General features: G+C 37.9%; 1 long non-coding RNA gene across 1 annotated transcript in view; it reads right to left on the minus strand.

The window, feature by feature from the left end:
- Nucleotides 1–23,218, minus strand: part of LOC108448370 — a 48,325-nt gene that overhangs the window by 14,106 nt on the left and 11,001 nt on the right. Inside the window, exons 3-7 of the long non-coding RNA XR_001864271.1 lie at nt 21,639–21,741; nt 18,731–19,029; nt 16,806–16,918; nt 12,861–13,117; nt 1,973–2,125 (exon numbers count right to left, since the gene is read on the minus strand). This is a non-coding gene — a long non-coding RNA (uncharacterized LOC108448370). The remainder of the gene's footprint in view (nt 1–1,972; nt 2,126–12,860; nt 13,118–16,805; nt 16,919–18,730; nt 19,030–21,638; nt 21,742–23,218) is intronic.

The raw sequence follows: 23,218 nt of genomic DNA on the forward strand, positions 1-23,218 counted from the left end.
GTCTTTTCAATTGGAGACAGCATTTCCTATTGAACTGCTATTATGGTATTGACAACTCAGGTGTTCAGCTTTATTCTTTTGCACTGAGCAAGCAAATTACTTCATATTTATATTCTGAACTAACGTTTCAAGAAGCTAAGAATGGATTGATGCTGCTGTGGATATGTTACCAACCCCTAGCGCTTTGCTGTTGAATGTGATACTAACCAAAACCAGCAGCTGCCATTCATTTTCTGAGCTGCTTTAAGAATTAAACACATTCCCAAGGATTTTTTTTTTTCAATATCAATTACTATTATTTTGCCACATTAGAAAGCATTTTAGAGCAGGATTCATCTGCCCAAATATAGATGAAGCCATCTGCACCTGAGCTACTTGTGAGGGCTCCCTTTATAGTCAGTGGAGAGAAACAGACACTTTTAGAGTGCAATTGATCTTCTCTTAAGATTGACAGCTACACTGTAGACATCTAAAGTTGGATGAGATTAATAGTGTCCCCAACATTTGTTAAATTATGCAAGATTCTATATAAATAGAAGACAAAGTCTCTTCCCTAAAGAGCTTTCATCTTCAGTCAATACATTTCCAGAACTGAGCATCTAAATTGCTTGTCTTTGTCAAGTGCCTCCCTTTGATGTTATTCCATAAGGTGTTCTCTGGTTTTCCTGGACAACCACAGCACTCGCTTGAGAAAGCAATACATTCAGGACAGGGAGCAGAAGAATTACCAAGAGCAGCTCTGAGAGCTATTTTTCCAGAATAGTGATAGGTAACTTTTTGAAAAGTTTTTACTTATCTTTTTAGAAGTGAGTTGTATTTTGTCAATTTTTACTGACAAGCTCGTAAGGCAAGCACTTCAAAGTAGAACGAAGAACAGTGTTTGCCTTCAAGAGCCCACTCTTCCCACATATGCTGATTCCTCTAGGAAGACAGCAAAGTGAATTAGTGGCTTCCTCCTCTTCACTTCTCTGTGACATGCATGCATGTACACAAGCACAGAGAAATATGGGAAATAGAAATATTTTCCAGGCCTTGGACAAAGCACTGAACAGGTAGGAATCCATGGGCAATACAGACCTGGCAGTAAACTAAAGCAGAACATTATCACCACTACTCCTTTTGTTAACAAAATTGCAGCTCAAGGGGAGTACACAATTTGACTTTTCTGAGGTAACTGGCAGATTTCAGAAGAGAAAAACAGCATCTACACTTACATGGGACACACAAATAAAATATTGGAAAACTAAGTTTTTGGTACCTTGCTTTGTTATAACAAAAGGAAAGGAAAGTTCTGAGTACGTGTAACAATCAAACTTGTACAACCAAGTTTCTAAGACAAAATCATATTTTATGTATGGCTATAATAGGAGATCAAGGTGCTCAAGTGAAGTGAAATCTAAATTCTGAATTGCAGCTCTGCATCACTAAAGTATGTATGAATATGGGAGATATTTATGTTAGATTTTTGTTAAATAAATACTAAAATACAGCCACCTATGTCCATATTTCTATGAAGTACATGAATAACTACAGAAATTGTTATAATTAACACTAACTGGTGACATGAAGAATTCATAATGCTTCTACATAAGGATCAGAGAAAGGAAAATATTCCCAGGTCCAGTAAAAAAAAAACCCAACAAAACAAAACCAAAACCCAACCAACTACACTTTTGCCTGTCTGATCCCGAATGATCAATCTCATTAGTCTAGAAAAATTTAACAAGTGTGCAACTACGTCAATAAGATTTCTAATACACTGCTTCCATTACAGTAGGACATCACTTTCAAAACAACACCAGACACAAGCTGTCCTTTTACAAACAACTAAAGGGTTTCACAACTGTCAACATTTTTTCTCTCGTATGATTCCCATGCTCACCTCAATAAAGCTAAGAACAACTTACTTCAGAAGCTTTTCATAAAATTTTTGTGAATTCCAAAAATTAAAATTTTGCATTCCATAACTTACCCTGCTGAGCAGGTGCATTAAAAGTCTATTAATGTTTTGTCTGTAACAGTCATGAAAGACATTTTTTTCATTCAAAAAACTTCCTTTCTGATAGACATCTGAACCAGATTGGCAGTTTCCCAATGAGTTATGTACAGCAGACTGAAGTTTAACCTGTGGGAGAAATAAATAAACAAATCACTTGCTCACAGAAGAGGAGTAACTTTGTCCAGAAGCACATCAGGTTTGTCAAGTCAATGCAGGACAGATGTAACTGGCTGAGCTGGACTCTAGGAAAAGTTGAAAGCTGATTATTCTACAGAATATGAGATATCACAACTAAAATAAACAACTCAATAGTTATAGCATCTTCAGTAACAACAGCAGGATAACATGTGTATTTATACTTGTCAGTAAACGAGCTAAACCAAAGCCCCAGAATTTTTAAAGAATTTTTCCTACCTCTTATATTCTGTCACTGAGTAACTAGTCTAAAGAGAACATTCTTGTTCAATGTCCATAATCTCTTCGATGCATATTTAACAATTAAAATTTAGCTAACATACTATTTTTACTAAAATATAAAGCAAAACAAGATCTCAGTCACAGCCACAAAATCTTTTTTAATGTATTCCTTGTGCTACTTCTGAATATTAATAAAAATTAATAATTAATTTTGCCTTTGGCATTGCAAGATATACTAGTTTTAATTAGTGTACTGTACTCCTATACAATTAAAAAATAATTGATGTCCACACTTATTGGCGGTCTCTGTGATCTCTTTTCCTGTTGTTGTCAACAAATGCCTCAAAAAACAAGTTCAAGAATGTTTTGCTGTCCACTTGATTTACACACCAAAAGTAACAGACAAATCTTTTATGATGAAACAGAACAGTTTTCTGTTTAAATTATACACAAGTATATTAACTAGAAAGAGAAAATTAAAAGCTGATGGCTCAAAGAAATAATGGAAGGACTATCAAAATGTTTAGTCTACCAACAAATTTGCCTGGAATGTATCAGCAGATGACAGTATTTTAACTTAAATGCAGTGGCCATCTTGTATTTGTTACGTCAATTCTATTGAGCATTTAATGCTGATGTCCCTCTTGATCAGTTTCAGTTATTTAAATTCAGCATATCATGTTGCTGTTCTCCTATATCACATTAATTGTACTATGAATTATTTCATTATATAACACTAAGGTCTCTCTTTCTCCCAAGAACAAGTCAAAGAATTAAAGTATAAATTCCCACAGGGAAAAAAACTAACTTCCCTTCAATGTATTTGCATCAGGATCTTGAATAAATATAAGTGGGGTTTTTATTACAGACACTGAAACAAAGACATGGAATCCCAGATGTATATTCTCCAGCACAGTTATGAAACAGAAGAAAAAACTCATATGGCAAAGAAAACCCCAAACTGACTATTCCTTATCTAAGCCAGAAGTCCATGCTTGTAATTTGAATCTGGGTCAGAAAATGTATCCAGAAGAGTCATTTTGGGGCGTGACAAAAAGCTAAATAAAAACTGCTGAGCTTATTTTTTCAATAACACAGGAATACACACCTCAGAGTTAGACACAGGACAAGACCCAGATAAACAAATAAGCAGAAGAGCAAAAAGGATTTAGAAAACACGGGAGTATTTGTTTTTTCTTCATCTAATCCACATGCTTATAGAGTAGTGAACATGAAAAATCAGCAAATCAGATATTTATTTAATTAATGCTTTTATAATGATTAATGATCTCAGTAGTCATTTTAACTAAAAATGGATAGCAATTCAAGTAATGCATTTAAACAAATATCGCTGAAGAACTCAGAGCATTACAAAGTACATTCTTATTTCTGAGGATTTTTCAAAGTTATTTCTCAACAACTCTTCTGTCAAGGCACACAGAAGTCAATGTCCTCAATGCAAGGAATTCAAGTGTTTCTCTCTGTGATGGGAGGAATGTCAAACCACTGAAGTCTCTCTGAGGTGTGAGCTCTGCAAGGGACCCTCAGCTCCCACTGCTGCCATGCTCACAGCACGGACAGCCTGGAGAAGTTGGGGCTGGAACTGGATGATCTTTAAGGTTCTTTCCAACTACAGCCTTGCTATGAGTCTGTGAGGCCCAAGCCACCAGGCTTGCTGCTCCTCCTGAAGGTGTGAATGACTCCATTACCACCAAAAAACTCCAGGAGCTGCTGTTATTGGAGCAGAAATCCACAATAAGTTTAGTGGCAAATGTTATTACTGAAATAAACGAGAAAAGAGCACAAACCAATAGATCAGAGAAATGCAGACATCCTACTTCAGGGAAAGACCGAGAAACATGAGTTCCCTTACCACTGCTGTAAGGGCAAACATCCAGCCAAGCAGTTGTGGTTTGCTATGGGAAATGTGGGACACCTTGAGACTTGCCGGGCCCAGGAGCACCAGGAACCTCCTGCCCCTCTCTTCCTGGATCCCCAGCCCTGCCTTGCCCAGGAACGTCCAGCACTGCCCAGGTGCTGGACAGCTCAAGCTGGCACTCATCTCCATGGGCAGCCCCCGCCTGCTGGCACCTGAGGGGGAGGCCCTGCTCCCCAACATGTCTCTTCACAAAACACCAACACTGCAGCAGGAGGTTTTTGCCTTTTACACAAGTTCAAGCTCCTGCCTGATTGGGGTTTTTCCCCCTTTAATGTACCGATGCTGGTAAAAAATTCCCAAAATCACCACAGTGGCCTCCTGGTTCTCACAGCTCCGTTGCCTGCTCACAACACCTGGTCATTTGTACGGGCCCTTTGTACAACGTGGGAGAACTTGGACACCCTTCACTCACCTCACCAGGCCTTTAGCTGAAGCCTTGTGGTGCCTGATATGGCAAAATGAAACTACGTAAAAGTGTCACACATTTTCATTAAAAGCAGCCAAGAGACCTCAGAAAACCCCATGGCCATAACAACACCAGCACGCCATGGGCCAGATACCACCACCTCTGCAAGCATCCTGATCACTGCTGCAAACTTGAAAAGATTTAATGCTGTTTCATTATGTGGATTTGTGCTAAAACAGAGTGAGGGATATTGCTTCCAAAATTTCACTTTCTAGACAAATGCCTGGGGTCTCAACATATAGCTTAGTAATTCTGGCACCGTTTCTGACCTCTGTTACAGCCACAGGTACTGCAGAGTGTTGTGGTGAACCACGACCAACCCCAGGGTCAGCTGGATCAAGTGGACCAAAAGGTCCATTGGTTTGATGCCTCCACAGCCCAAAAGCCTTCAAGTCGCAGACAGCACCCAAAAGGCTGTGAAAAATATCTGTGCTTTACCATTGGCACTGGCCTCCTCTCCCCTTATTTCTCATATTTGGTTGTCTTTGCAGAGAGTTCTATGTTCTTCAGTAGTTGATTGGCCCCTTGTTACTCCCCTCCGCCTACTCCTTCTCCCATTTGCTACCCTGCCTTTGTAGTGCCCCCTAACTCAGGTGTCACTGGTTACTGCGTCTTTTCCACGCCCCTTCTGTAGGGGTATAAAACCCAATGCCAGCCCCATTTCTTGGTCTTCTCCGTGGTTTTTCTTGTGTTCTTTGATAAACCTCCTCCCCCACAAAGAAGTCCCTCAACTTTTTTCCTGCCTCCTTCACGCACCTTTGCCATGGGTGGGCAAGGCCAACCCGACCAGGAGCTTTGCCTGCCCTCCTGCGCCGTGCTCTGCCTCCATCCTCCCCTTCGAGACAGGCAGAGGATTGCCCGGTGCCCGGGACAGCGTGCTAGCCAGCAGCGGCACCGCGGCACCACAGCAAGTTCATCAGGGATCAACGAAATAGCGTGAGTGGGAGTGAGATGTTTTAATCAAGTTTGCTTGCACTTCCAAAATTCATCAGAAATTTCAACTGGCTAAAAAGATTGAACATGGATAAGAGTCACTAATGCACATCTGACCAGATAAAGCCGATAAAGCAGTAAACTGAAGACACTTAAATTCCATTTAACATTAACACTTACATTCCTTAGAAATTTTCATAGTTTCTGTATAGTTTTTAAATTTTTTTCAACAATTTTAAATTTCAGATTTTGTAAGTTCTGTTTGTATCATAGTGTCAACAGTTACAACTAGTGCAATTCTGAACAAAGAGCCCATAAGCACTAACAATAAACTTGCCTTTTAACCTTCCTCATTATCCTCAGTTCAGGGCAGACAAAGTAATAAATGTAATCCAAAGGCAACTACTGCAGAAGGTCTCAGTATCCCAGCCAGGGCTCCAGAGGCCTACACCTAGAAGTTTTGATTATAAAACTCTTCTCTCCCTCTCATCATATATTTCTTCCCAACCCTCCCATAGAGGCAGTCCTGAACTGGATGCTTTTCCCTTTTTATTTATGTGAATTCTCATGACATGTCATGCACCACATTCACAGCAATCACTGGCAGATAGTTAAAGTTTCTAACTGGCTACAGGGGAAACCATTTTCCACCAACTGTTCTCCTACATGCCAGGATAAAATATATCTTGTGGACTAAATCTCTTCCCACTTGTATCCTGCCAAAAAAGTATGGGTTTTGTTTTTTAAACGAGGCTTGAATGAAATTCCATTAGCTATTCCTGAGCCATGGCAGAATAACTATTCCAGCATAAAAAAAAAAAAAAAAAAAAAAATCTAACTACAGATAATTGAACTTGTCTCAAACATGAGTTGTTTTCTGGAAACATGACATGGGAATAGACTTTAGTATAATGGCAAAGTTATTTGTTTTGTACAATCTTCATTGAATCAAAACCAGTTAAAGACCACTTGAAACCATAAGGTATGTCAGTGTCTTAGAAAAATATTTTAGATCAGCTGGGATGCTTTAACCATAGAAGTCTTCTTCATGGATGGATGACTACATCCATTAGCTTGCATGCTTTACAATCCTTCAGAACTCAGAAGTTATTCCCGAATTGCTATCATCACTTTTTAATTTGTGATATGCCTTTTCAGTATAAGAAACAAAAATATTTAAAAATAAAATCAAAAGCAACATTGTTTTATCCACATGATGTTTTTGTGATGTTTTATACCATTTCTTTTGGTTTTGAATGCTATATCAATGCAAGCACTGAGGAGTGAGAGATTTTATATTTAATTTGCTGTAGATAATGAATGTAACTAGACTATATATGTTTGCACCCAGGCATGATAAGAATTACAGCATATTTCCTCTGAGCACTGAACACACAAAAAAATTAGCCTTTTAATTGCTATTGAATTGAGTTTAAGCTGAGAAAAAATGAGGAATTTTAACCCAGCCACAGTAAATCCAAACTTTTTTGATGTTTGTTCTTGATGCATCCAAAGGTATATTCAGCATTCCAGTCTCCATGAACCCTGTAAGATCACAGCTCATGGTTTCCTACATGGCTCACCTTAATTCTTCACATATTTTTGCTACAGATACAATACTGGGAGTTGGGAAAGACAGGGGGTAGCAGCCTCAGCCTCCATACTTAACCATTACAGATGACTCTGGGAAGAACAAAAAACACATGGATAACCATCCTACTACCCAAATTCTGCTCTGATCCCCCCTTCCCATAGCTTGGAAAGAAAACTGGATTTTCTCCAAGGCTAGACAGGTGGCAGGGAAATATTTTTTGGTTAATTACCTCAGAATGCTGGGAAAGGTGTGCTGCTACCTCATGTCTGCATTGCGCTGCCTCACACTGGTAATTAAGCTGATCAGTACTGGTACATCTACCCACCAATCAAAGCTGGATATAAGGGATATTTTGAGGAGACAAAGCATAAAACAGCATTGAATTAAGAGTTTGGGTAATCAAGATGGCACATGTTCTACTTGAAAAATAAGGCAAATCCTTCCAAAAGAGGGACAGCTGGCATGCTGAAAGTCAATCTTAACCACAAGAAATGTATTTCTTGCTTTAAGAGTCACAGTTGGGGCCTCTGTGCAGGCTTGTAGCTAATGAGTTGATAATGTCTCCTTCAGGGAAAGGGAAAAAGGCCACTACTCAAATTTTTCCTTGACTCCTCTTCATTTGGGATCCTGGCAAATCAAGATTAGTTCTAATATTTTTATAATGACCAGTCTTGCCAATAGTGGACTCAGTGACAAGCACACTCAACCCAGCCTTAAATTAAACACAGCTTTATAAATGAAAAATTTGAGACTAACACATAAGTGGTTTAACTGAAATTAGGAAAGCTACATGCATGTTTTCAGCATTGCAAATGTCTCACTGTTACAGAACACTGGACTCACCCCTCACATTTTAACACTCTTGAACACATACAAATTTAACCACCATTATTTTTAATGCACTGTTTTCTTTAGGGAATACCATAGCAAAGTTGATTTTGTATCATTAACAACAGAAAGATTTTCTGCTATCAGTGCTGCCAAAAAATGCAGCCTCATGGATTTCTGTAAAGATAAGTATGAGCGATGTTCCCTGTATTTCTTAGAGTAAATAATGTGCTACCCTGCCGAATCCACACAAATGTAAAAACAAGCACAAAGATGCAAAGTTAGTGACTTTCTTAATATTTTCCAGAAGCTGAATATTTTGGCCTAGGCAGATATATGTGTGTGGCACCTAATGCTACCTTTACCTGCAATTTGCTGCAGGTATCTGTGGAAGGATGTGTGACATGAGAGGAGACAATGTAGTTTCCAGGCCTCACAGAGGACCAAGTTACATACTTTCAGTCATTTTTTTCTCTATAGTCTCCATACATAAAATTAACTAATTTGATGAAATTAGGCAGACAATTAAGCATGCATTTTTTTTATAAAACCGTCCTTTAACTTCACCTAACCTGACAACGCCTTGACTCACACATAACTTACTATGCAAGATATTTCTACAAACATATTTCCAAGGGGCATAAAATGCAAAATGCAGCAGAACTTAAGACTAGTAAGTAGTATTAATTGAAGTATTCATGGAAATTTTCAAAACATAAATCAAATTAATAAATTGCACAGTTTCTAAACTATTACTCCCAACAAACTTTACTCTAGAAAAAAATAATTGCTTACACTGCTTTTTAAAGACACATTCCTGCCAAGTCTGAATTAGGAAGCAGCCTGAATTCTAAAAAAATAACTAACTTCAGCATTTTTTGAATTTAACTCTTAATATAAGAATGGTAAAAAAGTAATATAAGTTTTAAGATGGCAAGTTTAGATCAGAGTCCAATTCTGACATGCAAAGGTGATACAACTTGAAACGTTGCTAGGCTGATTTTCTAATAAAAATGAACAATACAATCAAATGAATTATATGAGGTCATTAAAACTATTAAAGCCATTCATCAAACAGAAAACAGATCTTTTGATTTCAGGGAAATGCAAAGACTCCAAACATCCCTCTGCAAACTCTTTCATCATTTCAGTAATTTTCAACATGAGCCCATCCTCATCTGATTCTGCTGTATGCTGCCTCCTGCTCCTCCCCCACTTCTCCTCTAATAGTGTTCAGAGAGAACTTCAAGATGTGGGCTAATGGAGCTGGCATGGGTTGGAGTTTAATATTGCATGTGCTTAACTTTTTGTGCAACTGACCAACATGACATGTCTAACTGTATAAATGGAAGTTTTATGGTGATAAGATCAGTAGTTACTGAGATATTTATGTGACATGCTGACAGATATAAAACTACAAAGCTTGCTTTTATGCCTTACATCCTCTAGAAAAAAAATAAATACTAGGATGATGGGTCACTTTGAAGAGAATTTATTATCTAAATTACCTAATACCTGGCTAAGTTCTAATATGCAAGATGAGGTCTCAAAAATGCTATTAAAACTATGGACTTTAATTTCAGAGGATCTTAGTATTCTCTGCCAAATGGGGCAGAGTACAGCCAGTTTGCTTGTCTCACTCTCTCTCTAGATCACAGTGCTGTCATCCAACCAAAAAGGAGAGCGATGACAAAAACCAGAAAAAGGCACAAGATAATCTCTCTCCAGTTTTTACACTCCATAGGTTTAGGTCTCTCAGGGAGATTCCCATTGCTGCTAAGGTGGAGGAGGAAGACTATCTGAGAAGAAAGAAGGTCAAGATTAAAGAAAACATATTATTTGTGTGTGTGTATATACGTGAATCTACATACACACACATATATGAGTATAATCTCTGGATGAAGTGGAGTCTCTTTTACATTTTGATCTAGGGAAAACCAACCTCAGAAATTCTTACAGAACAAGAAGACAATGTTTCCTGCTGCTAGAAAGCAGCTCCCCCCAGCTGTGCCCACAGCTGAAGTTAAAAGCCTGCTCTACTTCCCTCTTTATTTGATGTGAATGGTACTTCACACACTGAGAAGGCAGCAGCCGCAGCAGTAGGTAGAAGAAGGGGGAATAACCCAGTGGCAGCAAAGAAGGGAGAAAAATAAAAATATTTTTAAAAAGGACTTCAGAAGACACAAGTATCTGGCAGTATGCAAAGATTACTGACCCTGAGAACAAGATAACTCGGAGGACAAAAGAATCAGCAGACTGGGGGAAATGCAAAACATTCGGCTGTGCTCTTACTTTCCCGTGAGCTCAGGCCCTTCCTCAGCTGAGAGGATTTTCAGTGCCCTTCATGCCCACCCAAGATGCCCCTCACCCCAATTTTTTATTGCACACACTTCCCAGAGGGACAGTAAAAGAAAGCCAAATACCTCTTTAGTGCCTCAAGGATCCCCTGTAATCACCCCCCATAACCACCCACTCCCCTGTGCCACTCACTCCTGCTGTGCCTCCCACCTCCCACATCCAGACATCAGAAGGAAGATACACACCCCCATACATCTGCCACAAATATCCATGCTTTGTCTATCTCCAGACGTGACAGAGAGAACAGTTAATCTCGGGTAGAGAAGATGCGTTTTATTTAGTTAATCCAGAACTTTTGTTTTCTAATTTCCCACTAATCTCTCTGTTTTCTTCATAGGCCTTTCTGCCACAGCCTTCTCGATAGCAGGTATTTTAAATCTTTAGCCTGCTTCTGGTCTTGCCTGAAACATCTGGTGGGAAGGAAGAAAAGCAGCAGTGGGATCCAAAGTGGAGTTTGGAATAGAGACACAGAAGGGCACTGATTGTTCCTATGCCCATAACAAGTGCACAGGATCACTATGTCTGTGTGTAAACTAGCAGGACATGTGAAGGTTCATGACACGTTGGGAGAGGGACACTTAGCACAGGCTTTGCCATTTAGAATTACTATGTTGGGAAAAAAGAGCTGGATCTTTTTTGGCAGGGGAATACACTTACAAATCTTGTTAGACATACAGTATATATAACATTTTTTTCATCAGTTTTATCTGCAACATTTAGGAGGTCAGACTGAATTATCCTCTCAGCTCTAAAGCACCTATGCTTCTCTTGGAAGAACCAAATGGGAATTCTTCTAAGAATATTTAGATTTTGTTTAAAATTTAACAGTGTCTAATGGCAAATCTCCCTATCACCCATCTCAAAACTCTTCAGATAAATCAGTGGTATTGTAAAAGCTCCATAGTGATTTTTCTGGCACCATTATTTCAAGTTTATTTTGGATAGTGTTAGAGGGACTTTGTTGGTTGTGTCAGCTGATCATGATGATTAATATATAATTAAGATTCTTGACCATTCCTCTTGTGTCAGCGGGAACACATCAATTCCTTTGTCTTCAGCCGATGCACACACCCAGGGCTGACTGCTCAGATATTGTTGGTGGCTTACATATGAACTATCACCTAATGATTAGATAGAGCTGACAGAAATCAAATTCTAATAATTGAAAGATAACCTCATATTTTAATTCAAGCAAAAGCACTAAAAACATTGTTTGGTAGTCTTTGGGTTGTCATATCCCCAATCAAACCCCAAAAGGTGGTGGTGCCCCCTAAGAACAAGATATATCATATTAACTACAATCTAATCTCATAACAGAGTTAAAGTAATAGAAAAACAGTGCTGCTGCTGTCATTGGAGAAATGTTGGCGTGAATAGGAGAGCAGAATCCAAGCATTAGCACCATCTATATGGTGTACACCAAATATACCTCAGGTTAAACTGACTCACTGAAGAGAAAAACAGCAAAACAAGCACACAGAAAATCACCAACCAAATAGAAGCTATCTGGCCTTTTCCCCTCCTACCCAACATCTTTCCTGCTCATTGCACAGCACAATCTTCCTTCTTTAAAACAGTTTTGCAGCTTTACCAGACCACAGGATATGTAAATGTGATTTTGTTTAGGGGACATTAAGGATGCATGTGACAAAAGACTAGCAGCATATCAGCCATGAATTAAAATCTGTTACTGTATTTTAGTTTATTGATCTACTGTAAGCTTCTCAGCATTGTCTAATTTAAATAAAACTTCAATTTGTAACAATACTATAAATAGAAGGCAATATTTTTCAGAGTGCCACCAGCCCGCTGAACTTTTGTTATCACTGAAGCCTGACCAGTTAATGTTGAATGTTACAATTTATTACACTGCAAAGTACAATACAACACAATAGCATTTAGATTTATAAACAAAGATATGCTGAACTACTGAAAGCAAGTTCAGTCAGCTCAGAACAAGAAGAGCATTCTGATTTACTGGTGCACTACAGCACTATTTCCCTACCTGAGGCAATATTTCATTACCTTTCTGATATGAACACCTGTTAACTCTTCTGAAGATTGAATAATTTGATTTCTTTTAGACTCTTTTAAACCCCAGAAAAACATCTGATGTCCATCAGCAAAGATTCATTACTGCTGTGGTAGTGTTTTTGAGTTTTTGAGGAACATTACCAGTTAAGATGGGTAAACAATGTCCTAGGAGACAGAACCTTCATAACAAATAGTAGCAGATACCAGACTCCTAACGTTACTTCTTATCTTCCCCTCTTCCCTTTCACAGGAGTAAAAACTGAAGTAAATGGATGTAAAACAGCACACTTACAGGCAAATTCCACATGAGGGACTATTGTTAGGCAGTGAGCAATAAAGCACTCTCTAGACAAAGTATATTTCATTGCAGATCTTCCACTCCTGCAGGTACATTGTTCCAGGGAAATTACTGAATTGCCTTAAAGAAAGCTCAGTGTGCCTGCATCATCAGCCAGGAAAGCAAGATGCGTGCTCACTTTCCATTCTAGGTGCAGAAGAGAAGGCTCCTTGGACTCTCCTCTTCTTCAAGAGTAAGGCCACTGGGATAGCCTGCAAGACAGAAAAACATCAAAGAAAACAGTTCTCTTGGTTTTGCTTCAGAACAGAGGAAAATCAACTTTCCCAGCCAGGGCATCTCTACCCCAGAGCTGTAAATGTAATTTTAAAAAACTCCACAATCCAGTGAAAAACATTTATTAGCTGTGCCTGGATGCAGCATTGCTTAGTGAAACACAGTGCTCACCTGCACCTGGGCAAGAGGAGTTCATAAGCCAGCAAGGTATGGCACAATGTAGGCTGCTCAGACACTCCAAGAGGGAATTCCTGGGGCAGTGTTGAAACAGAGGAGAGCCTCTGTCTCAAGGATGGGAATCAATACTAGTGTGAAGGGCCACTTCCCTGTGCAAATGCCAGAAATATGATCTACCAGTTATTCCACTCAAACTCCTGTGCAATGCAGATGGGTGAAACTCTGGTGTGAATCTGCCTGTGTGTGTTAGAATGGGCACTGGAGCAGGGCTGTGAACTCACAAGTGGCTGCACACAAACACACCCCACACGAGGGACCCTTGGACAAGGCCCTTCATCCACTTTGTTCTTCCAGGCAGATCTCTTCCTTTGCCTCCCTCTGACCAGCAATTTCTAACAATGTCCTGCAACTCCTCCTCCCCATTGTCTGTCACAGCTCTGCAGAGAAGCGGTTCTTTCCCTGCCATCACAGCAATGTCTTCACAGGAGGTCGAAGCCTGTCCTGTGCCCTTTACTCTGTACTCACACAGCAGCACAAGGGACTGGCTGCAACCCAGGCAATAGAGCCCAAGAAAACCAGCCTGTGCTACAGAGCAACACACAAACATCAACCTGAGAGCGTCCATCCAGGACAGACCCAACTTTCTCCAGGCAGAACTAAGGCAGAGAGTGCTGAGGAAGCAACTGGAAGGGAAGCAGCACCAGCCCCTTCAGAGGGGCAGCCATGAGCTGCCCCTGCTCCTGACACGGGGCAGAAGTGCCCCAAAACCTGCCCAGGCCACAGCTGCTGGCAGTGTCTGCAAGAGCTTCAGCTACAAAGCCATGCAGGGAAATTGTGTACATAGCACCAATAGCAGCACTCCTATTTGAATTAGAAAACAATAATGTAAATAAAGTAATATTAGTATGCATATTTCCTGAGAGAATTTTCTCTCTAGAGCTCGATGTCTATTAGCCTTCAGCTAAAATAAAGGTCATCAGACAGAAGATTCTTTCTTTTTTCCTTTAACAAAGAATGTAATCCACTCTGACGCCTTCAGACTGGGGAATTAATTTTTTAATTAGGAGCTGTAACTAAAATGCTGTTATCATAGAAACAATGTTAGGGTTTAAATTTTACTTATTTAAAACAAGACCAGGCATTTTGAAGTGGTTTCAGGTGGAGGGGACACGATTTAACCAGGGGTTTGTGTACAGAGTATGCAATGATCAGATTAGCCTTTTAAGCTTTCATTCAAAATTCACCTGTCTCTAGGTATTTTTGATATTGTCAGGTTAGGGGGAACAGAGTCTTGATATGTTTGTTATTTACAGGTTCATGTACTCCTAATGAGCCCTGACCCACGGAAATGTGCTGACACTGCCACGGTGCAGGCACTCCTGCAAACATGGTGCTTCCCTCCTCAGTAAAGCAGAACAGCACAGAAAACCTAAAACTCAACTCAGTCAAATACTTAAAGCTTTATTTTTGGTTAGCACAGATGCGAGGTACCAAACTTAGAGAGAGCAGGCAGTCTGCAAATTAGTAAGATTACTTGTTCAGGAATTTTAGAGGAATTTGGCAAAAATAACTGACATTTGGTCCATTCCGACTTAAAATGTCATTTGATGTGATAATATTTGGCAGATCTTTAAATCTTTCTAGAAAAAACAAATTCTAACTTCAAATCACACCTTAAATTAAATTTCAATTCCCTAACCATAATTATGAATTTTTAATTTTATACTGATGAAGTCTCCAATCTGCACAATTCCTAATTCTGCAGTTCACCCAAGCCAGAAATTCAAATAATAACTTTTTCTATCCTTTCAAATGCCCAAGACAGTACGAAGCATGGTTCCTTGCATAAACTGTTACAAACATATCAGGAATATGTTCAAATAAAATTCATAAATAATATTAACTACATAAAATACAGAATGTCTCAATCTGTTGCAGGAAACTTTGAAAGCAGAAGAGGTTACATTCAATGAATGTTTTGTTCATTAAAAAGTATTCACACCAGTCTAATCGAAAGTTTGGCTTTTGCATCCTCCTTTTCCTTTTCCAGCTGTCAAGTTCTGGTCTGAACACCACATTTGTTGACTTCTTCTGCCAAAGTCTTGTTTAGTTTATGGATTCACAACTGGACAGAAAGAAAAAAAAGAGGCCTGAGACAGGCCGAAAGATAGACAAGAGCAGAGTTGAATAAAGCCAGATCAGGTGAAAAGGAAATGAGATCTGGAAAAAATCAAAAGGCAGGAGGCCTAGGGAAGGACAAGAGCACATATGGGAGAGGATTTGCAGATTGAAGGATATAATAATGGAGAACGGCAGCTAAGAGACAACGAAACCAACAAACAGATGGAAAGAAAAAGGACAAGGAAAGAGAAATAAAGTTCAAAAGTGCCAGAAATAGAGCAGGAGCTATTTAACAGCGAATCAGGCAGTGAGAAGAAAGATACTTAATGGAAAAGATTTGACTATTAAAAAAAGCCCCTATATTAAAATCTTTATGACACTAGATTCTGCAGCAGGAAGATATATTTCCATTTTTTTCCAAGAAAGTCCAATATTTGGAACAGTTTTAATGCAAAGGTAGAATTAGTTAAAAAAGTAGTGTATAACTGAACTTTTAGTGCTAATAGTAACCATATCTATTTTAAATATTCCTACAAGTACTAACCAGATCCTTCAGAGTTATCATCTCCGTTTCTCTGTATATAAACAGAAAGAACTCCATAAGGCAAATAAACACCTCTTGCCATCTGCTGAGAAACAAGCACTAAGTCTCTTTACGAGTTCATTTTAATGAAAAACTTTTCAGAGATGCCCGGTATGTAACATGATCCATCAATGTTTCAGTTTCACAGCCCTGATTAAGGCAGTCACATACAAAATGTGGCAGATTCTCTGCTTTCCAAGAATGATATATGAATTACAGAACACTCTAAAAATGCATATTAATTTCTAGAAACCTTACTTAAAATACCTTGGCAGTTAGGATGGACCAATGTATATGCATATTAATATAAAACCTCACATATTTCAAAAACTTACAGATTGCAATAGCTATTTTAGGGGGGTTTTTTTACATAAATATGGTACATGCTAAGATATTTTAAAATCACATAGATTAAACTGCATGGGTTTTTCCATTTTGTTTGCTCTTATTACTACCAAGGAAAAACATACTTAGGTGAAAAAAGCGACCTGTGGAAAATATTACTGGCTGTTTGCATAGAAAGACAACTTTAATCTCAAATTTCTTGCCATTGACTCAAAGAAGACTGGATAATTTCTAAAAAAAATGCAGATTAATAATAATTGCATTGATAGTTCACTTTCTTTCCTGAATATAATGGTACAGCACAGGCCTTTATCCTGAAAGCAAGAATAAAAGAATGTTTACACATCCTTAGCTCCTAAAAATCAGCAAAGTCCCTTATACCCAGGAATGTCAGAACAGCACAGAAAGTCTAAAGATTTGTCTCAGCAAAATCACTTTACCTGATCTGAAGGGATCTCAAAGTCCTTTTCCATATCCCAAGGAATGCTCATGCACAGTCTCAGTTCTTCTGTATCCACTAAAATAAAATGGGATTGTCCTTCCTTCACCTTTCCTGAAAAGGAATAATTTCTTATTTTCATTTGAGAGGAACAACACCCTCATGAAGTGTAAATTCCTCTGTGAGGGGGCTTACACAGGTACAGCTCTACCACACACACTCATTACAATCATCACGTCATTAACCGTGTCGCTGGTAACCAATTTCTGAGTAGTTGGGGCATGAAGCACCTAAAAGTGGACAGACAAGCACCTCTTATACACAGCCAAGAACATTTCAGAAAAGAAATGGTTAAACATTTAAGCAGCGTTATACCTGCTTGATAAATCACATCATTTTCTTAAATAAAAATAGCCATTGCATATGTGCCAAACAAGTCAGCTCCTCACTTTATTTGGGTTCATTGTTGGCTTTTGGGTTCTGGGACTGAGGTATATTTTTACGTATATTTTGCTTAAAATAAAGCCCCAGGTCAGTCTTGGTGTAATTTTTTTAGCTAGTCAAGTTATGAACCCCTGAAAAAAGGTGTTTTTAATGGAAAGGCTGACAACCCCTTAAGTGAAGTGCTGTGAATGATGGCACCTTGATCAGAGTTGGAGAAAACGTTCAATGTGATATAAGCTACTGAACTAAGTTGTAAAATGACAAGGACTGAGTGAACAGTTTTTAATACAGATAATATTGTTCATATAGTCTATAAATATAGAATTAAATGTTGACCTCTATCTCCCATGTCAAAAGTCAAAGTCAGTGTCAGCACATATTGTTTTTATTTGTTTCAAGAGAAAAATAGATCAACAACATTAACCTCACAATGAACAGAGAATTGAATGAATTAAAAAGCAGTACCCCATAAATCCCCTTCCTTTTATTGGCACAGTGATAAAAATGCCTAGGGCTTAGAGGAAAAGGGTAGTCTCAGACACTCATCTGAGCTGCTCTATGTACACAGAGCTGTACATCACATGCTAAAACAGAGGAACAGAGATATTAAGATTTGTACAGTCTCATATAATACATAATATCCATCAAATTGCATCATAGCATCCTGCAAAACAGGGCATGTCAGATATCCCTAAGACAAGTAGATTATCACTAGACTACTTTAAAGCAACTTTAGCCTTCCACCTACCTTTGAAAAACACATTTCACAAAAGATATTAAATACACAAAAAGAAGACTTTATTCAATACCATCCATACTTGTGGTTTACCAATATTTTAAGACATCACCTGAAAAAAATCCATTGTGCTTCGAGAGTTACCAGCTTCACTGGTTGGGTAGCTCCTTAAATTTTTGGCTCGTTGGGATAGGACTGAGGGATATGACATTTTTCTCCTGTTTAAAACGTCATTTTTTTCAAAACACCTCATAATAATAAAGGCCCCTATTTCACAACGCCATAGTAAATTTGACAGTTAACTAAAATGAGCAGTTTCAATTGCAAATTCAGTTTAATTGCAATTTTTAGTGCTGCATAATTAAACTGAAAATGTTCTAAAAAGATTCACACAGTCAAAACTAGGACAGAAACAAAAGCATTTTCACAGCATTGGTTTAGGGGTTTCTAATCAATTTCTAGAGAAACTGACAAAAAGTAACATTTTAAAACAAATCAGTTTAACAAAAGAAAAGGAATGGTATCATCTGAAAAATTCAGCTGTTAGTTTTTGTTTACATTTTCTTATCCTCCTGCAGCTTGTAGGATATACACAAATTCTTTTGGTTTACTGCTCCAGTGATTATCTGCTGGCAATGTTGCATCATGTGAAAAACATTTTACAGCATTTGCACTGTGTACTAAACACACAAAAGCAACTAATTACAACGTTTGTCAAATCTAGAGTGTGTTCTGTGGACACTTACTGGAATCAAATTCCATTTTTCTTCTTGAAATGGGTTGGCTGACTTTGAGTTTCACCAGTAAAGCATAGGCTTGGAGTGAAATCTTGACTCCCACACTGCTGAAGGCTGGTATGCTGAAGCTCATCTATATCTTGGTGAGAAAAGCCTTCTCAGGCTTGAACATTCACAGGGCTTGAAAGAATTTTACAGCTGGCTATAAAGAGCAACTTTTCTGCTCCACATGTATTCATGCAGCTTCTGGGCAGAACCAGTCATGGTGCTTTTCATAGCTGGATGATCAGAAGACTTCTCTATAACTTCTAGTAAAGAAGGAAAGACATGTATTTTATTATACTAGAGGATTATTGGTGTGTAGGGCAACGCTGAATAGCTGTATAAAGCAAATCACTTAAGGCCTTGCTAAGCCTGTAAACTCAGTCATAGCTTTACACAGAGAAATAATGTTCAAACAGGGAGGGTACTTTCTAAGACACATGGCTGATAAAATTAACTTCAACCTTGGTTTTAAAAAGATCTTCGTGTGATTCAAAGAATACTGTTTACTGCATGAAAAGGATGATGAATGTGTTACAAGGGCATAAAAAAAGAAATATAATACTTTGTCTCTCTTTTTATTATTTGAGTCCTTATCCCATTAAGCCAATTTGCATATTGGGAATGTTATAATATTGTAAGTTTAAGGTTTAGCTGTTACGACAGTCAAGTAACAGAAGCATCAGCTCTCCAGCAAGAACATGTAAGTTTATGGTTGGTTGTGATTCTCCCGTGAGAAACAAAAATGAGGTTTTGCATTCTGACCTGTGCCAAGGGGCCCAGCAGCTGTCTGGCTGCAGTGACAGAGGCCAGCCAGCACCAGAGACTACCAGGATGGACAACAGAGATGAATCCTTGCAGAAAGAGAAAGGAAAAGAGTCACAGAGCTACAGCAGCCAGATCTTCAGGAATATCCCTGGAGACTGCAGTGACTGGAGCTCTCAGGCAGGAGCTCAGCAGCACAAGAAATGTTTGAACGATGCTGCAGCCTCCTCTCGTTCCATAAGAGCCATCCTTTAACTTGAGCTTCTCTCAGTGCACTGAGTATTCTGAAGTTTATTGTTCCACAATGTCATACAGAAATAAGCTCACTGAGTAAAAATATCCAGTTTTCCATATATTTATAAAAACAATGATCACATTTGTTAAACAGGCAACCATATTGCTTAACATAATTCCAGCACTAAAAAGACACAAAGCACAGACAACTTTAAACTTTAACAGATTCAAGCATATGAACAGGAAATACAAAAATGATTGACAGTGACTGTTGATAATTAACTGATAAAAACTAAGTTTATTTGTAAATACCAGTATCCCAACTCATAACAATTTACATTTTAAGAAATTCAGCAATCAAGCCTGTAATACGAATTTCCTGTTTGTCATTTTCTTCCACAATTTGAAAGCTTTCTTATGCTTGGTGTACAACTGGGAAAATTCTTCAACATCACCCAAGAAGTTTGGCATCAATCTAGAAACGATAGTTTGCACAGATATACTAACTGAGATAAATGAATCAGTTCAAATCCTGGTGTAGATACTGTCATAGATTAAAAATATCTTATCTGTATGTTAGGATTGTCTATGGTAATCAGCACTTCTTATTCTGTTTTGAAATATGTAGATACCTATTCAAAAGCACAGCATTAAAAAACTCACACAGGCTTTTTTTCTAACTAGCCTTTGGTGTTAAATGACAATAATCTATATTTATCAAAATAATGAAGATGTGTTCAGCTTATGCGATGATCTCCTACTTTAGTTGAGTGAACACATAAAAAGAAACAGTTGCTGTGTTTACTATTATTTATTATTATTACTATCATTATTTCAATAATAGCGAAATGCAGATAAGTATTTGGCTTGTTGAAATTTTAGCATGAGCTCCAAAAACTTCACACATATTTAGCATACTGATTCCAGACATGGAGAAACAAATTAGCAGATAAGTATTGTGGTAATCATTAGTTAAAATTCTCCAATACAAGCTAGTGTCAGCATCCACTTTCAGAGCCAAGGAAAATATTCATAAGCTTTTACTTCCTGTAATAGAGAATTCACTGTTAACTAGGATTCAGATCCCGTGTTTTCAGTCTCCCTACAAACATGAGTCCTCTCTTAGGGATTCTATCAAAAAACTCTCCCTGCTAACAAAAAAATAATAAAAATACACTGTGATAAAATGCCTTTAATCAAAAGGACCTCAAGATATTGAAACCTGCAACAACAGCTGCAAAAAAAATAATCAGAAGTACAGCTAGCCTTCATTTCTTGAAGCCACGGTCATCTGAGAGAATATTATTTTCTATTAAAATATAAAACACACAATTATTGATTCTTCCTGCCTGTTTCATACATCTTATATACCGCACATTTAAACACACTTATATCTTTAAAATTTCCATTAAAATAATAGTTAGATGATAACAAGGTAAGGTAGACCAATTTAAAACCTTGTAAGGCCATTAAGAACTTACTACTAGAAAAATAGAAGTTAACAGAAGAAATTATGCTCCACATTTTCACATCTGGGCTTGCAAAAGTAGCTTTTGCAAGTCTCATGCTTCTCTCTGTGTGCTCTTATTGCCAGCCTTTTGATCTATCTGAAGAGAAATAAGGACAACCACAGAGCTACACGTGTCACTCAAAGACACGAACATGCTCGGTGATATCCTGGAACCCTAAATAAGAGCAGTGACTCGCTACCAGAGGAAGGTGAGGGGCTCGTTCCTCATGCAGCAAAAACAAGCTACAAAGCAGTGCACTCCAGGATTCGTGCACATTTGGGGGAACAGGTTTGCCACAGATCACCTAGGAGAAAAGACAGGGACTCTAGAGCAGTAAAAAAGTACCAAATGAACAAAGTGCTCACAAGTGGCTTTGCTGATGCTGGAGAACAGAGTGGATGGCATTTGTCACAGTCCTGATATCCCCCAAGTGTTGCTGCTGCACTAGTTCTGCCCTTTCAGTGCAATCTGAAAAAAAATTTGTACACAATATTTAGTACATCGACAAGCCAAAGATTTTTATTATTATTTTCTTTTTCTATCCATTTATGGTTACAAATTAATGAAATTACATGAGACTGAAGCCAATGACAACTGCTAATCTGTAAGCAACAACAAGCAATGAAAAGCTGATAGGAGTACAGCTGTTTTATTTTAATTGAGGAATGATTTTATGTTGGAAGCACTCAATATTCACAGCAAATTAAAAATAATGAAGTGAATTGATACCAATGATATTTTTTTACCTACTATCCCTTTGTAAATCTATTTCTTCACACAAATTGACATGTCTAATTGATACATATGCTATTATTCCTCATTAGTAGGCTGAATAAAATAATTCCTGATTAAATTTATTGCAATTTACAATCCAGCATAATGCTTGCAAGCTATAAAAGTCAATCAACAGGAAACAGAAAAAAACCAGATGACATTATTACTTTTTATATATACACAACAATCTCATGTATTTCATGGAACCTCCCTAAGCATTTCATTGCTCCTCAGGAGCTACAGGCTGTCTCCAACAGGTCACTTCATTTTTCATATGGCCATAGATATATTTCACTGCATACATTCTTCTGAGTTTTTCTGATAAATATCACCTCTAATAAGCAAATTATTTGCGTATTTAGCAATCTGTTAGAAGTTGTCTGGAAGAGTTAGTCTTCTACTTACACTCAAACAAAATTATGCAGAATAGCTGATGATTTACTTTGTGTGGATTAGGGAGTTTGATTTATATTGTGTTACCACTGCATCAAAAAAACTCAACAAGTAGCAAAAATTCAGAATTTCAATGAAACAAAGAAAGTCAATAGTAAACCTGACAAGCAAAATATATATCTTGTGATGCAAAATTTCTAGCCAAAAAGAAAATGGAATCAATGGCAGGTCAGTCTGTTCTTTATAATATTAACTTATTCCACATCTTGCCCTGGCCTCCACTATTTTGTAGGAAATTTTTTGGTATTCTGAACCTAGCAGAGCAGCTATTATGTTACTCTCTAATGGCAAGAAAAGTATGTTATGATCAGACTCTTTCTGTGGCCTATTGCTCCTATTTCTCTGGAGAATGTTAGCAGCTGGCACAGGATTGCTGCCCTTGCTGATGCTGGGCTTCAGACTTGAGAAATAATTTACCCAAAAATGCAGTATATATGCTATAATTAGTACAGACACAGAATAGATATCTGATTCTTGTTGTCTGAACTTAATACAATTTCTTTTTGATGAAGAGCCTCTGATGCCCTGACTGTGTGTCTGCCCTGATTGTAGTCTGTATGTCAACTTGTTCAGATAAGCAGAAGAAATTGCTCAAAAAGTCAGACATTATTGTATAGGACCACAGGATCAGAATTAAAGCCTAAACTGTATTGGGAATGTTTTCCATTCATATTACATACCATCTTCTTTGTAAGACAGTAGATAAAATCTAATTTTA

This window comes from Corvus brachyrhynchos, unplaced genomic scaffold (assembly GCF_000691975.1).
Source record: "Corvus brachyrhynchos isolate BGI_N302 unplaced genomic scaffold, ASM69197v1 scaffold26, whole genome shotgun sequence".
In the NCBI taxonomy this organism is placed as follows: Eukaryota; Metazoa; Chordata; class Aves; order Passeriformes; family Corvidae; genus Corvus; species Corvus brachyrhynchos.